This window comes from Opisthocomus hoazin, chromosome 6, assembly GCF_030867145.1.
Source record: "Opisthocomus hoazin isolate bOpiHoa1 chromosome 6, bOpiHoa1.hap1, whole genome shotgun sequence".
In the NCBI taxonomy this organism is placed as follows: domain Eukaryota; kingdom Metazoa; phylum Chordata; class Aves; order Opisthocomiformes; family Opisthocomidae; genus Opisthocomus; species Opisthocomus hoazin.
The window spans coordinates 2,916,484-2,932,867 of record NC_134419.1 but is presented as its reverse complement, the minus strand read 5'-3'; positions in this window follow the sequence as shown (position 1 = coordinate 2,932,867).

Genomic DNA, 16,384 nt, shown 5'->3' with positions numbered 1-16,384 from the left:
ACCGGCTCATGAGACAGCTGGAGAGAAGGTCTCTGCCCGTTGGGATGACCAGGGATCTGGAGAGAAGGTCTCTGCCCATTGGGATGACCAGAGACCTGGACAGGTCCCTGCCTGCTGGGATGACCAGGCATCTGGACAGAAGGAAGGTCTCTGCCTATTGGGGTGATAGATGTCCCATCAGGTCACATCTGGACAAATTAGGCATCATGCCATAGTTCAGTTCTGTAAAGACAAGCATGGGCTGCACTGGAGTCAAGCCACCCTCGTATCAGGACTACTCACACTTAGCTCCCACGGGACTGCCGGCTCGCGCAGGTAAGCGTAGCTGTGAATTTGCGTATTTGGCTTTAATCACCCTGATAGGAGAGCGGTAACCTAATGCTTAATGGAGCAGCAATGGGAGTCATAAAATAGTCCCTCACACTTTGTGGTTTTGTGTTAAAAAAACAGGAGCTACAGTGCAAGCCCACTCACAGCTTAATTTAGGGTTTTCCTTTATTTCAAAGGAAGCTGAGTCCTTAAGGTTAAAATATTTTTAGACTCCCAGATGTAAACCAGCGCTGAACAATACACCTGAAAACTCCTGCAGAGACCTCTTCCTGCCCTCCTCTCCCTCCCTCAGCGGGTGAAGTTTGTGAACTGTGAGGCTGAAATCACAGCCTGGCTCCCAACCGATGCGCAGGGAATAGACGCTAATGCAGAGAGGCAGGAATTCACCAGGGAGAGATTAGAGGGGGGGGAAAAAAATCTTCTAAAAACCAATTAGATCACGTGGAAAATAAATGTTGCCAGAAATTAAGGAATTAATTACTCCTCAGGTGGGAATGCAGACAATACAGATGAAAGCTACTTTCGTGGCGAATAAAGGAAGAGGGAATTCTCCAGATTTCTCGTGCTGTGTGCTGGAATCCTCATCCCTGCTTCCTTCAGAGAGACAAGGCAGCCAAGGCTGTTGGAACTGCGGTAATGGACTGAGAAGCTCTGGAGGTTTGGAAATCAAACTCTGGATAAACACTGTTTGGTAAGCCCTCAATCTGGAGAATCTCGTTCCCTCCAGGTTAGCTTATATTTCTGTAAAAGAGAATAAATGTTTGCTGATTTAAAGACCAGAATGCTGAGTCTGAGATGGAGATTGGTGTCCTTTGCTGCCACAGAGGAGTGATTATAGTGGGCTTCTACGTCCTCTGGATTGGAAGCAGAAGGTAAAGCAGAGAACTCCTTGTGCAGAAATTGAGTCTGGAAAACTCAGAAATACCAGAGCATGAGAAATTGTCAAAAAGGAATCTCTTCTTTGTGTGAAAAATGACATCCAAGAAGGTTGCAGGCTTGGAAATACTCTGTGTGACGTTTGCTTCTTGTTCCAGTGCTGCTCCGTAACCTGCATTCACCAGGAGGACTTTAAAATGCCCCCCCCCCACCTCAAAACGCTCCTGACGGTACGGCGGGCGATCCAGAAACTCTCTCAAGTACAAACGTGTGGTGCTCGCTGTGGAGTGAGTACCTCCAGCAGCTGCAGGCTCTCGTCGCTGTGTTTATCAGGAGGGATCTGGCGTGTTGGCAGGAGTCACTCTTCGCAGCATGCCTGCGCGTTGTCTTTCCCTCCTCAGAGTGGAGTCATTTGACCAAAGGGTCCCTGTTTCCTTCTGTTCTGGACCGTTAGGCCCAGCCTGGTCACAGCTTGGGTGGAAGGAGGAGCTCTGGGACCAGGACTGCCTTTCAGGAGGTGCTGGGGCGTGCTGGTGGGAAGGGGTGGTGGGCTAAGCCACCGCCATCCCTGCACACCACGTCGCGCAAGGTGTTAGGTGCATCGGAGCACTAAGGTAGCTATGACCTGTGGCCAGCAGGTCGCGGGAGGTTTTCCACCCCCTCTGCTCTGCCCTGCTGAGGCCCCATCTGCAGTGTCCAGTTCTGGGCTCCCCAGTTCAAGAAAGATGAGGAGCTATTGGAGAGAGTCCAGCGGAGGGCTACGAGGATGAGGAGGGGACTGGAACATCTCTCCTGTGAGGAAAGGCTGAGGGAGCTGGGCTTGCTCAGCTTGGAGAAAAGCAGGCTGAGAGGGGATCTTAGAAATATCTTCAGGGTGGATGTCAGAATGATGGGGCCAGACTCTTTTCAGTGGTGCCCACTGACAGGACAAGGGGCAACGGGCACAAACTAGAGCATGGGAAGTTCTGTCTGAACACGAGGAAGAACTTCTTCCCTCTGAGGGTGACGGAGCCCTGGAACAGGCTGCCCAGGGAGGTTGTGGAGTCTCCTTCTCGGGAGATATTCCAGACCCGCCTGGATGCGGTGCTGTGCAGCCTGCTCTGGGTGACCCTGCTTGGGCAGGGGGTTGGGCTGGGTGACCCACAGAGGTCCCTGCCAACCCCAACCATCCTGGGGTTCTGTGATTCTGTGATCTAGTCTCCCCCTTCAAGCACAAGATAGAACAACTGGTAATAAATGATATATATTAATTAGAAATTCATGAACACCGCAGGTGGGAGAGAGCACTGACTACAAGTGCCGAAGATGGTAATCTCACAGGAAGGCCAGTTTTCTGAAAATTTTCTTCTCATAGTTCCTGACAGCTTGGCATAAACTACCCTGAAATCCACAGGAGTCTTTGCATTGATTTTAGCAGTGTCTGAGTCAGGCTTTCGACCTTCAGAGAGTCCCTGGGAGTTTTAACGAACTTGATGAAACCCCGAACCTTCAGTCTGTACCCGTGAGAAACTGGATCTTGCAGCACGAGTTCACAAGCGGTTCTGCTGCGTGCGCGGTGTGTTACGAAGCAGGTTCCCAGGCCAGCAAGAAGAGAGGTGTCAACCCGTTTGTTCAAAGGAACAATTCTGTACTAAACCTGACTTGTGTTCCAAAGTACTACAATAATCCAAAAAAAGGTCCATTTTTTATTTGTGGAAAAAATTACAACATCTTTACTGTATGTTACAGTATTTTAACCGGTATTTCTTCCAAATATGAATTCATCGTCGTCCTCTGGTCAGGGGAAGGAGTGAGCAGCCGCGCTAAGCTGAATTTCACGACCCCTGGTTCTGCTGGAGAACCTCAGGGGAAGAACGAGGCACCTGGGCTTCTGCCTGGGTCAAGCTGATGGAGAGCAGATGTCTTTTGGAGCTAATTCCCCTAAATTTGTTCTTAAATTCCCCTCCCCGGATAACCCAACGTCCTCACGGTGTGTAACCATGCACCTTTGTCCCAGGTATTTCTTTCGCTTGAGGCAGAGCCAGCACATTTATTCCAGTGAGAAGAGAGCAGGCAGACGATTCTCGGCTGAGGTTTGCGGAGCGTGGCTAAACCGAGGAGGTCTGAGGGTCCTGAAGCGTGTGGGCACCAAACCACATCCTCGGGTTCTGGGGGAGCGTGCGTTCCTCTGGCTGCAGCCTCAGTGGCGACGGTTTTTCGTGGCCCCAAGCCTGCTCGCTCCGTGGGCCTGACAGCCTCTCGTAAAGATGTGATGCGCCTGGAATCTGAGAAGCAATTTTTATCTTGCTGTGGGCTGTCTTTTATAGGAGGAGAGAATATTGCCCCCAAGTCAGTCAGTCTCTATCCCATCATATTTCTTCTTGTTTGATCTCTCAAAGATTAAAGTTCAGTATATTTCAGGACAGTTATATTGCTGAGGTAATATAAAATTATTAAAAACAGAGAGAGAGAGACAATATTGTGACTACACATCAAAAGCTCTGTAAGACAAAGGAGGGAAAATTGGCTTGAAACTGGAATTATTGGAAGCATCTGTGGTGTCCTTTATTTTCCATTGAACAGTGCAACACATTTTGGAATGGTATCTCACTGCTTCGATCCCAGTGCTGCCTCAATTTTCTGATTTGCACACTAAACCCCGTGGTTTATCTGCTCCTGCAAAGGGGAGCAGCAACTGTTGGTTAAGGAGTTTTGACCTTGAGACACAAAGGAACATTCTCCACTGCTGCAACCTGTTGCATGTAGAAAGAAGAAACTGGGTTTTTTTTTTTTCTTGTCTGAGGAATTTAAGCCAAAACAGAACTATCTATTAGAGTCATAAGAAGCACGTGGGTTCTTAAACCACAGCTTGGTGCTTGGAGTACAATGTGTAGATGTTTGTGTATGTCTGTGGGTATGTGTATCTGTACACACTCAAATGCTTTCGGTGGGTATTTCAATATTTAAAAAAAAATCCAACATTTTGAAAGAGTAACTGAGAGGAACTAGGATAACATCTACCTCCAGTCACCCTCTGTGCAAACACAAGCAAGCATTTACATCCATTTACATGGCTTTGTTGGAGCGGGTCCAGAGGAGGCCACAGAGATGATCTGAGGGCTGGAGCACCTCTGCTACGAGGACAGGCTGAGGGAGCTGGGGCTGGTCAGCCTGGAGAAGAGAAGGCTCCGGGGTGACCTTAGAGCAGCTGCCAGTGCCTGGAGGGGCTACAGGAAGGATGGAGAGGGGCTTTTCACAAGGGGGTGCAGTGATAGGACAAGGGGGAACGGCTCCAAACTAACAGAGGGAAGAGTTAGATGAGATATGAGGAAGAAATTCTTCCCCATGAGGGTGGTGAGGCCCTGGCCCAGGCTGCCCAGACAAGCTGTGGCTGCCCGCTCCCTGGCAGGGTTCAAGGCCAGGTTGGATGGAGCTCTGAGCACCCTGGGGTGGTGGGAGATGTCCCTGCTCATGGCAGGGGGGTTGGAACCAGATGATCTTCAAGGTCCCTTCCAACCCAATTCTATGTGTTCCAGCGCAGTGGAAGGTGGAAGGCGCTGCCTCAGCGGTCTGGAGCCAGTGGTCGTGATGAGTGTTCTTCTTTCTCTGGAGGGTCATTGCCTCTGCTCCCTTGGCACTTGGAGAGCTGCTTGCAGAGCCTGAGAGTTCCAGTAACTCCTGTTGGGAGTTCAGGCTGTGCAGAGGGCAGCAGGTCCCAGTGGGAACAGCAAAAACCCTGCGACCGAGCTGCTGCGCTGAGCGTGGGTGGGATGCTGAGGATGTAAAACCACCATTAGTCCCAGCCGAAGAGTGGTGTTCGTGTCTTGTGTGCTAACATTGCAAAGAGGTCAAATCCAGGCAAACCAACGTAGAAGCGTTAGAGAAGACACAAATAAACAGATTGTCTGGACACTGTGTTATGGTATAGCAGGAAACAGCACCAGAAATGGAATAATCATCCCAAAGTAGATTTACGTGAGCTGTATCCTGGAAGAGGGCTATGTTTTGCCAAAGATAGTTGGCAGCAAATGGATTAGACATTTGATAACAAAGTTAAAATTACTTTTGGATGCGGGCACAAGTTAGCTTATGCTGAAGAAGTCTCCGGTCCTAAGGAAGCTTGCCTTCCTAAGTAGCCAAGCCATGAAGATTGCACAAGAAGCCATAAATCTGGTGTTTCCTAATTTCTGAGTGCTCAGCACTGCAGCATAAATAATACTCCTTTCAAACACTGCTTTGCAGGCAATTTCTTTGCAATGTAATTTATGTATTTATTTTCTTATCTGGTAGTTCGTCTCAGTCCTGGAAATATGCAGATCACTTAACGGAGCAGGATCAAGCCTGAACACTGTCATTGGTTTGTATCGCACAAAAGCTGCTGCTGCAGGCGGTCATAGAGTCATAGAGTCAGAGAATGGTTTGGGTTGGAAGGGACCTTAAAGCTCATCTGGTTCCAACCCCCCTGCCATGAGCAGGGACATCTCCCACCAGCCCAGGGTGCTCAGAGCTCCATCCAGCCTGGCCTTGAGCACTACCAGGGAGGGGGCAGCCACAGCTTCTCTGGGCAGCCTGGGCCAGGGCCTCACCACCCTCATGGGGAAGAATTTTCCAACAGCCATCGGTGGTGCAAATGCCGGGTTGTTCCGTGCTGGTGCGGGAAGCAGGGTCATGTGCTGTTTCTCCCATACTCCGCTGTTGCAGCAGCTGGCAGGGATGTGGGGAGAGCCTGGCTCGCCTGTCATCATTTTTCACCTTGCTGACTGTAAGGCAGCCATGTTTGCTCACTGCTGGCTGCTCTGTGAGGGTTTGTTCAGCTCCTCAAAACGATGCTGTTCCCAGTGACTTGTGGAGGGCAGCAGGAACCCGGCTGATGGTAGCATCCAGCTCTTGGTTTGACCCTGCAGTGATTCAAAACACTTGGGCTGCCATTAACATGAGGTGGGTGCTGGCAACCTAGCAGCTCTTTGCCATGGGGGAAAGGAGGACAGACCCACCAAATTGCTATGGCAACGACCATACAGCCACGCTGTTAGCGAGAACCTCGGAGAGGAATGTGTGAACTCCTGAAAAATCAGAAAGAGCAAAAGAGAGGGGGGAGGATAACAGTCACGGGTCGCCTGGATAGCGCTGCCGTCTCTCCCTCTGGGATGAGAAGCAGGGACACCTTCCCGGTAGGACTTGCTGCATACGGCGGTTGATTTTATCAGTGCGTTTGCCATCAAAATTTGCAGGGCTGAAATACAGCAGGCTGGTAGGAACTGTTGAGCTGTCCTTGTAGCCTGGCCATTAAATGTCCAAAAGGCTTGGACAAACACAGAAATTTTAACAGGTTTTGCCAGGACCCGTCTTTTCTTGGTACAAAAATGGGAGCATATCTGGGAAACCAGGCAAATAGTCCCATAGACAGGCAGTCTGTAGATAGGTTTTTGAGTCATTTAAGAATACAAGATATACAGGGCAAACAGGAATGATCTCCAGTTCCTTTAGCGCCTAGCAACAAAGCTGCCCTATCTGAAAGTTCTACGGCGTCTGAAGGTTTGCCCTTCGTGCGGTGGATCGGTGCTCTGGGAGGCCGTGGATAGACTTCCTTGACAACCCTGAGAAGTGGGAAGGAAAGTAACGTTTTCCTTGTGATCTGGGTAGGGAAAAAGATGGAAGTTTACATATCTCCTCTGCCAGAAGATATTAAAATACGCTTTATGTAAAGGTTGTAAATTTTAAAATACAAAATTACGGATGAGTCCTGAGCTGGTGTAAATAGGGTCTGTTGGCTGTTCCTCTTTGCCGATAGGAATCATTTCTGTTCCCTTCTGCACTTCTTCACCAGTGGCTCTTTGGCAGCTCCTTAACTCCGATGAAGACACGTGATGCAATGAATGACTACGACTGGAGCTGTTACCAATGCTAATTTTCAGATAGACCGGGCTAACTGGTCCCTTTGATCTTTCGGACTTACACTCCTTTATCTTGTGTAAGTCAACTGCTCGAGAGGCGAGTACCCACCCAGCTCTCTGCACTTCAGAAAAATGCTTTAAAGAAGCTGATAATTTTACTTTAAAGTCTTCTGACTATCATATTGTCAATCTTGGTCAAGAGTGTTGGGATGAGTCTTCAGATCAGCGGTAACTGAAAGTGTTGTTTCATTTTGCCACATGGGCCTCTGTGTTTCAGATTTACTGCCCCTTCTATTTTTGTTAGGTTTTGGTATTTTTTAAAGACAAATTAATCCAGATTTTTTTTCTTGGAGCACTCTTTGCCCCTTTTTCTGTCCTTCTATCCAGCCTCCCTGTCTGCCATCGCTTTAAATGATCCTGTACTCTCCTTTAACAACTGAATGGGTCCCCCAGGTGTATGCATGACTTTTCCAGACAACTTTGTATTGATTATGAGTAAAACAAATGGCAAAGTCATGTATCATTTACGTCTGTCTGCTGGGATTTACGAAAGCATGAAGGGGAACACTGAAAGGAGCAAGAAGATTGTGTTCTTTTTTTCAAAATACCCAAATTAAAAGGCTACCGTGATTATCCTGGCCACAAAGCAACCAGTTTAACAGAAGAGAGTTGTGTAATTTTACTAACTAAGTGTGAAATCAGGGTTTTTGATAGCGTATGCTTTAGAGTCTCATGTGTGTTCACGCTTCTTTAGGTGATGCTGTCAAACCCAGTAACAGAAAACGCAGCGAATGCGGATACAGCAGAAATGGTGAAACCCAATCTGTCTTTGTACAGGCAAATGGTTGTGCAGTGTGTTAGAAAAAGCCTGCACCAGAAGGCAACGCTGTCTCTTTTATTGTTATTATTCATAAATAAATGTTAAGATTTTAAAAAATGCTTTAAACAATTCTAAAACCTGCTTAACAAGTGAATTTGAATGTTGATTTAATTTTAATGAACAAGAAGTCCAGTTTCGAAAGCAAATATGTGGCCTGACCTTACAGATGTTGTGGTGGTGAAGGAGACCCAGCGCAGTTCCGGCGTTCTGGTAGACACAGCTGAGATAAAACAGGGAGACGGGGAGAGCGGATATTTTCTCTCTGACACACCAGCTGGTTTCTCTACCCTCCAGTCCAAGCAGAGCACAGCCGCTCAACAAATACTGGCTTCGTTTCAAGGAAACAGGCAGAGAACAAAACTCTGTCCATTCAAACCATTCAGAGAAAACAGCCAGAAACCCTCACTCATGTCTCTTTCTCCTCCCCTGCTCAGATGTTTCTGGAAAGGAGGAAAAAAACCTTCTTTCCCAAAGGATAGTCTCTAAAAATCCCCCACCTCCAGAGCAGCCTGTTTCTGCCATTCCTTCCTCGCTGGCCCTTAAATAAATCTCTTAGCCAGGAATCCTCTTCCTTAGTGATTCCCAGCAGTGGCCTGCTGGTTCTCAACACTGTGGGGCGAGTTCTTCTCCCGGCTTCCTCAAGGATGCGTGTGTCACGCTCGCAGCACAGGGGCTGGGTGAGCCCAGTGCTTCTGTCTGACAGCGATCAGCTGCCAGAACGGACTGCCCCGAGGGTAGAACCCATGGCAGAACTTCTCTTGGTTTGCACGGGAAGTGCCAACAGGGAGGGGGAGGGTGCCGGTATGGATCCTCTACACTTTCTTCTATGGGTGGCACAGAGTGTCCAGAGTCTGGTGACCATAAAGAAGTCCCCCTTAACCTGAAGGCAGCAAAGCTGCGCCTTCAGAAGACCATCAGCAGCAAAGGTCGTCTGCCTCTCCACGTTCAGTCACTTCTCATAGTCCTTTAATATACTGCTGGGGTGAGATGCGCTGCACGCCGACAAGAATCAAGCCTGATCTCCATCCAAATGCGTGCGTAGCACTCTTGCCTATGTGACTCTTAAAGACGGGGAAGGAGGGTAAGGTCCTCCTCTGTCACGAAGTCAGCACAGCTTCCACTGAACACAATCACTTTATACTAGTAAGAAAGATGTAGAAAGATCACAGAATCACAGAACGTTAGGGGTTGGCAGGGCCCTCTGTGGGTCACCCAGTCCAACCCCCCTGCCAAAGCAGGGTCACCCAGAGCAGGCTGCACAGCACCGCGTCCAGGCGGGTCGTGAATATCTCCAGAGAAGGAGACTCCACAACCTCCCTGGGCAACCTGTGCCAGGGCTCCGTCACCCTCAGAGGGAAGAAGTTCTTCCTCATCTTCAGCTGGAACTTCCCATGCTCCAGTTTGTGCCCGTTGCCCCTTGTCGTGTCGCTGGGCACCACTGAAAAGAGTCTGGCCCCATCCTCCTGACACCCACCCTGCAGATATTTAGAGCCATTTCTAAGGTCCCTTCTCAGCCTCCTCTTCTTCAGGCTAAACAAGCCCAGCTCCCTCAGCCTCTCCTCGTAGGAGAGATGCTCCAGTCCCCTCACCATCCTCGTAGCCCTCCGCTGGACTCTCTCCAGTAGCTCCTCGTCTTTCTTGAACTGGGGAGCCCAGAACTGGACACAGCACTGCAGATGGGGCCTCACTAGGGCAGAGTAGAGGGGAAGGAGAACTTCCCTCGAAGATGTAGATTTCTAGATGAGACATCTTTTAAAAGACCCTGTTTTCCATTGCAGAGCCTCCTCATGTTGAGAAGGACTGGTTTTCTTCTCTGAAGTTTTACCAGCCAGCTAAAGAGTCTTCTTGCAGCTTTGCCAGGCACCAAATTTCAGTGAACATTTTGCTTTCACTGCCACTATTTCAGAAAAAGCAACGCATGTCCAGGACGTTTGGGTCTGGATACTAAAGAGAGCAATTATTTTCTTTTTCCTGTTAGTGAACATTCTCAATTATTTAATTTCCTATGGAGACATTTGGCAAACCGTTTCCTCCCCAGCTACTGCCAGAAACTCTGGTTCCTAAATGAAACAAGTTCTTGGCCTACAGGAGCACAGCCAGGAAATTTGTCATTGTTGGGCCAAGTGATATTTTTATTTGACCTAATCAATGACATTTATTTTGGGCCATACATATTTTAAGGTCATTTATTATATTAATAAGCAGCATAAGGAAAACAGTGAATTCACTGGAATTCACAGGAAAAAAAAAAAGCTGTATCATTTTTATGATGTATTTCTTTTTGTACTGCTAGTGTTGTACGTGGCATCACTGTTGAAGTATTTCTGAAGGTAACTTTCGAACTAGAAGATGGAGCCAGATTCTTTTTCTCAGTTCAGTTGCCTTTGCTTCCCTCCAGAATTTGGCAGGACTTGGCCCGCTGATGGCTTTCTTCAGGACAAGAAGTTCTCAGCCCCGGCAACACTAGTGCAGTGGATTCCTGACTCATTCTATGTCCAGACCCAAGCAATGGGGCTGTGTCTGGGACAAGAAGGATAAAATCTCAGCCCTGCTAAAGTTAAATTCTAATTCATGCTGGTGGAAAGAGGATTTTGTAGTAGAATTTTTGCTCAGGTACAGAATCAGATTGATTGCAAACCCCAAACAAATATCTTCAGTTTGTCTTCAGAGTTGGTCTGGTCCTGTCTTTGATGCTCAGGTAGATCTTCCACCGGTTTCATCACATGTTGCCAGTGCAGAATGGAAGGCAATTGAGATCCGTAATGGAATGGTTTCCTTTTATGGACACAGCTTTAAAATCTTGCTAAAAGCAAAAGGCCTCTGGCAAGCGGCTTTTGACATTTTACAGGACTACAACAGCAAGGGAGGTTGGAAGGATATCAAAGAGACAAAAATAATGCTGAGCACCGAGCTCAAGCGTCCATGTTTTTTCATAACTGGTGTCTTCCTCTTGTGTTGTCCTCTCACTTTCATTGTTACTGCCTGAAAGATAAGAGACAGCAGTGGGATCATGGGGGATTTCATGATTCAGACAGCGGGTGATTCAATGTTTTGTTATGTATGAAATCGCGTTCGCCCAACATGTTTTGTTTACAATTTAATTTGCCCCCCCCAATCAATTATTTTTGTAGGAGCAGGAGTAATAAGAATGAGATGATGCAGAGCTTCACGAGGGCGCCAAGGCAGACAGTGCTGGCTAGCCACGAGTAGACGAGAGTCTCGTGCGCGTTTGCCAGGTTTCTGGGGGAGGCCAGTAAAGGGGATGAAATTTTTGATTTCCCTCCTTCCCATAAAAACATCTCGCTAAAGAAATGTTCAGTACTCTGAATTGTTTCAGAAGAAGTGTCCTAAGACGGGATTTAGGAAAGTGGTCAGCGCCGGCTTCCAGCACTCTTGGCAGTTATTTAGTTTTATGGTGGTGGGGCCACAGAGCCACGGTCTTCAGCCAGACCCATGGATGTAGGAGTCCTCCGAGCAGAGTCAGAGGGAGAGCGCTTCCTGTGCTCTCGTGGGCACGCTGGGCCTCAGGAACGTCCTTCTCACCTTACTCTAGAAGAGACACACACCTACTCAAAAATCTCATCTCAGGAAGTCAGTGGTAGAGCTGTGACGTGAAGCCCTGCGGGGCTGGGGTGGTGGCAAGGAGGGCTGTTCCAGCTGGGAAGAGATGCGCCAGTGTGACTTCTGTCAGGAAGGGGAGGGCTCCTTTCCCTTCCCACACCCAGACACGCAGCCCTGCTCCATGCCCGTACCAGCTCTCGTGCCTGGCGCAGCCTCTCACGAGCCACATCTGCTCACTGAACATCCCATCCCCAACCCCGGAGAAGGACATGGCTTGTTCCCTGCTCTGCCCGTGGAACGAACAAGCTGACGGAAAGATCCCGAGGATGCCAGAACCAGCCCTGAGGGGAACAGGAGCAAGCTGCCGGAGGTTTTCTGGCTGAAGATGACTTTCCACGGGAGTTTAAACCTCCCTAAAGCAGCTGTCGTCCTGCCTCCTCCCTAACCCCAGTGCTGGTGCCTGCCTGACCCCGTGATGTCCCGGCTCAGGAAGCCAAACTAGGGGAAAACAATCCTTATTTTATTTTATTTTATTTTATTGGTTTTCTGATGGCTTCCCTCTCAGTTCACAGCAGGATCAGATGAACCCTGGGGAGGGATAGGAATGTGTGGACAAAAGCACAAGAGACGATGGGGTCATGACAGCACCAGCTTGGGCTCTTTTAAGCCGTCAGGAAACTGAAAATTGCCTTACCTTCGTGTGCGCTTTCTCACTCTTGGTTCAGTAACAGGTAACGCAAGTGTGGAGTGTATCTGAGGCAGGAACAAGGCCTACAGTGTGAGTAGCCCACGCAGCAGTGTGATGACCCACAAAGGGATCGTAGTTAAATAGGCACTTTGCTTCGTTTATTTTCAATGTTTGTGTAGTAACTTGAAAACTAAGGCAGAAAACCCGCGCAAAATTGCCAAATGGATTTTACAAAACTCTACCTAATGGCAAAAATATTTCATTCCTTGGCTTTAGATTGGCTTCTTAAATTGTTTTAAACGATATTTTATTTTCCTTGGAGTAGAAGGGAAGGACAGAACATTAAAATAATCTTTGCTTTTGCTTTTAGCAGCAGTAATGAACAGACATACTGACTTCTTGTGGAAGTCATTCCTCTTGGGTTTGGTGGAGCTCTGTGCACCTATTTCTGTCTGTCGTTTGTCAACCATTAATGCTGCAAGGGTTTTAAATCTGCTTGATTATGTTCTTTTGTGAAAGTTATACATGAGTGCCTGTGTTAACTAACAAATTTTGTAATTGCCAGAAACTCCTCCCTTCTTCTGTGTTGGTGTTTTCAGAAGGATTAGAAGCATTTTATTTGGAGATTACCAGACGACACGGCCCAGAACAGCGACACCAAAAGCAAGAGAGCATTTTAGAGATTCCTGTAAGATGATATGCCCGTTTTAGCAAAATTGAGCATAAAGGACTTGATGCTGTCCTCGTGCCAGATTTATCCCAGGGTAGCGACGACAGTGTCTGTAGTCAGGCTGTTTTAGCTGAGTGTCCAAAACTTGCGGTCAAGACGATGTGTTGACATGAGCTCATGTATCTCAGGACAGCCGTGTCAGCTTACACCTACTGCAGGTCCAGCCGTTGGTACCTGGTTTGGAGTTGGGCAGCATGCCAGCGTTGTGCAAACCCAGCACGAGGGATGAGCCTTACCTCAAAGGCCTTCCAGTCAGAGAACCTCCTTGTTGGCTGAGGACAGCCTTGGAAGTTTGGATTTGAATTGGGCACCATCGTATTGCGAAGTTGTTAATTACAAGTATTAATGCGTCCAGAGGCCATAAGGGAAGTGTGTGTGGCAGCTACGGGCTTTGGGAAGGCCAACACTCTACCACTGGATTTTGCTGTACCTAAATTACTGACCAAACTGGGTACGTTTTACAGGGGTTTTATATGGGCTCATTACTAATCTGGTTTTGCAGAATGAGGGTTGTATTATTTTTTGTGCTGTATGGAAAACAAATAGCAGGCAGTGCCCATTTTCTGTTTTCCTCCTGCCAAGCAACTCAGCACTACTTCTGGACTGTGCCATGAAGACAAATCTAACCAGGTCTCTGTTTGTCAGGGGACTGGGGATGATGGAGTGTCAGCAAGCCAAGCAGCACAACTAAGTGAAACCCATAAGTAGCGCTGCTGCTGCTAGATCCAGGTAGCTCCTCATAAAGCCACCTCTCCCTGAAGTGTCTGTGGTCCTGCCTCCTCCCTAACCCACAGAATCACAGAATCACAGAATGGTAGATGTTGGAAGGGACCTCTGTGGGTCATGTAGTCCAACCCTCCTGCCAAAGCAGGGTCACCCAGAGCAGGCTGTAGAGGACCTTGTCCAGGCGGGTCTTGAATATCTCCAGAGAAGGAGACTCCACAGCCTCCCTGGGCAGCCTGGGCCAGGGCTCCGTCACCCTCAGAGGGAAGAAGTTCTTCCTCATGTTCAGATGGAACTTCCTCTGCTCCAGTTTGTGCCCATTGCCCCTTGTCCTGTCGCTGGGCACCACTGGAAAGAGCTTGGCCCCTTCTTCCCTCTGAGGGTGACGGAGCCCTGGCCTAGGCTGCCCAGGGAGGTTGTGGAGTCTCCTTCTCTGGAGATATTCCAGACCCGCCTGGACAAGGTCCTGTGCAGCCTGCTGTAGGTGACCTTGCTTCGGCAGGAGGGTTGGGCTGGGGGATCCCCAGAGGTCCCTGCCAACCCCGAAATTTCTGTGATTCTGTGATTCTCTGGTGATGGGGGACTGGGGACATCCCGATGCCCTCATCCCTGGTGATGGGGACTGGGACATCCCGATGCCATCTGGTGGCAGCAGGCGATGGGCTTCTGACTGCTCGCTTCTTGCCTTGAACCCCTGGGTCTAACAGCTCAAAGGCAGCGCTGAGCACTCAGCTGCAGGTTCAAACATGGGGTTGCCTCTCATTCTTTTTACCCCTCCCAACTGCAAACAGCTCACAAAACAGCTTGGTTTGTTTCAAAGCTTGCAGCCTGTTCTTAACTCCTGCCATGGGGTTAGAGAGGTAAGAGGCCGAAAACTTGCTGGTGTAGGTGCAGCAGCAGAAATCCTAATTTCAGTTACACAATACGCAAGTGTTCACACTTCATCTTGGATCTCTAAATTCTATTCCTTCCATAAAAGAGATATGAAATGCAGCTTGTTTTGTATAATATGCTGTTTACTTTACTGTGAGCGGTTTGCCCCAGTTGAGTTTTCAGCTGTTCACTAATTACGGTGGCAATGAGTCAATTTTTACATCGTTAAATCAGTGCAAGCCTTCAGGGACCAGTGATTTGTCCTGGTGTAATGAGCAGTTTGCTGCGCATCGTCCTCAAGAAGAGCTGAGTCTAGTTAAAGAAATGATGGTGAAACACAGGGAAAAGTGGAGGTGCAAGGTATAAAAATGTGATGATAATTCAGTGAGCTTTAGGAATCACAGGGCAAGCAGCGGAGTGGAACTTGAAGTAGCACTTAAGGGATCACAACAGAGACTGGGGGTTTTGTTTGCTGACGATGGAGGACAGAAGTGGTGCTTATGGTGCAGGGACAAAAAGAATAAAACCAAAAATGTTTTCCGAGAGCTTGTTGAACAAGCGGAGGGGACTGGCAAGGGAGCTGGGAGTGGGCACGCGTCTGCTGCGGTGGCTGGCGCCCGCGCTGGAACTGTGCACGGCGGGGTAGGAATACCTTCGGAAGCATGGCTGTCATAATGTGAAGTTCAATACAGGTTGAAAAACCCATCTGAGGAGCTAGGTGAACGTTCAAGTGGCCAGACGCTGTTCTGCAGCATCCGAGGCAGTGCTACGAGCCCATTTCCAGCTAGCGGGGCTATTTCTGCAGCCGCTATGCTTACGGCCGCAGCCAGGCGTTGGAGTGACCCAGAAGGGGACACAAGCAAGAGCCCCCGGTTCCCAGCTACGCATCCACACCGCAGGCCTACGTCTTCCTAGGAGCTCTCCTCCTGGCTCACAACCACCTACGAAATCCACAAAATAAACACGTGCGTGGTAGAACCGAGATCTTTTAGATCTTTTCCATTTTCCCTCTCTGGCATCGTGGGCATTCGCAGCACACGGAGCGATTGCCCCGCGCTCTCTGAACCCAGTGCTGCGGAGAGAAGCTTGTGGAGAAGGTGCAGCGAGGGTTTGTGGTGGGCTTTGCTGAGCTCCTTCAAACCAGGGGGGCTGTGATTTAATGGCATCTTAAAAGCTCGTTTGCCATCTCGTGGCTGCAAAGAGAACGCCGGGTGCTTTATTTTGAGGACTCCTTGGTTTCGTTTCGTGAGAGGTAAATTAAAGATCTGATTAACAGCAGTGTATTTAGGAACTATTTTCCTCCACTACAAAAATATGTTCCAGGAAAAAAACCACTTCTAAAAGTCAAGGCAACGACAGGTATTAAACAAGTTGCTAGGTTGGCTCAGGTTTTAAAATATATAGTCTGATATTTTTTTACTTTGCAGCAGTTTTCTCTCCAGTTCCAGCTATATTTTGGCACAGCAGAGAAGAAGTGATGAGAATTCAAACTGAAGAGTAGTACTTGACGCCAAGGGAATGAGAATGGAGGACACGAGTGATTTCTAAGAATTTTATTTAAGCTCTCTTATGTCCCATTTCATCCCCAGCACGCCGCTGCTTTTCAGAGTTGTGGGGGTTTTTTTAAACAAATTTAAAATAGAAAGCAAAGCTGTTTAATTTGCTAAAACCATAAGGGATGTGGCAAGGCTAAGAACTATATCATGAGATAGAAAAAAGTTGTGTGTACAAACGTTATTAGTACCGCTTCTTTTTAAAAAATGTTGGAATACGAGCAACATGGTACATTTTTTTGTGTTTTCTCATGGTTCTCTTTCATATTCTCCTTTTGGAGAACTAATTTGTTTCAG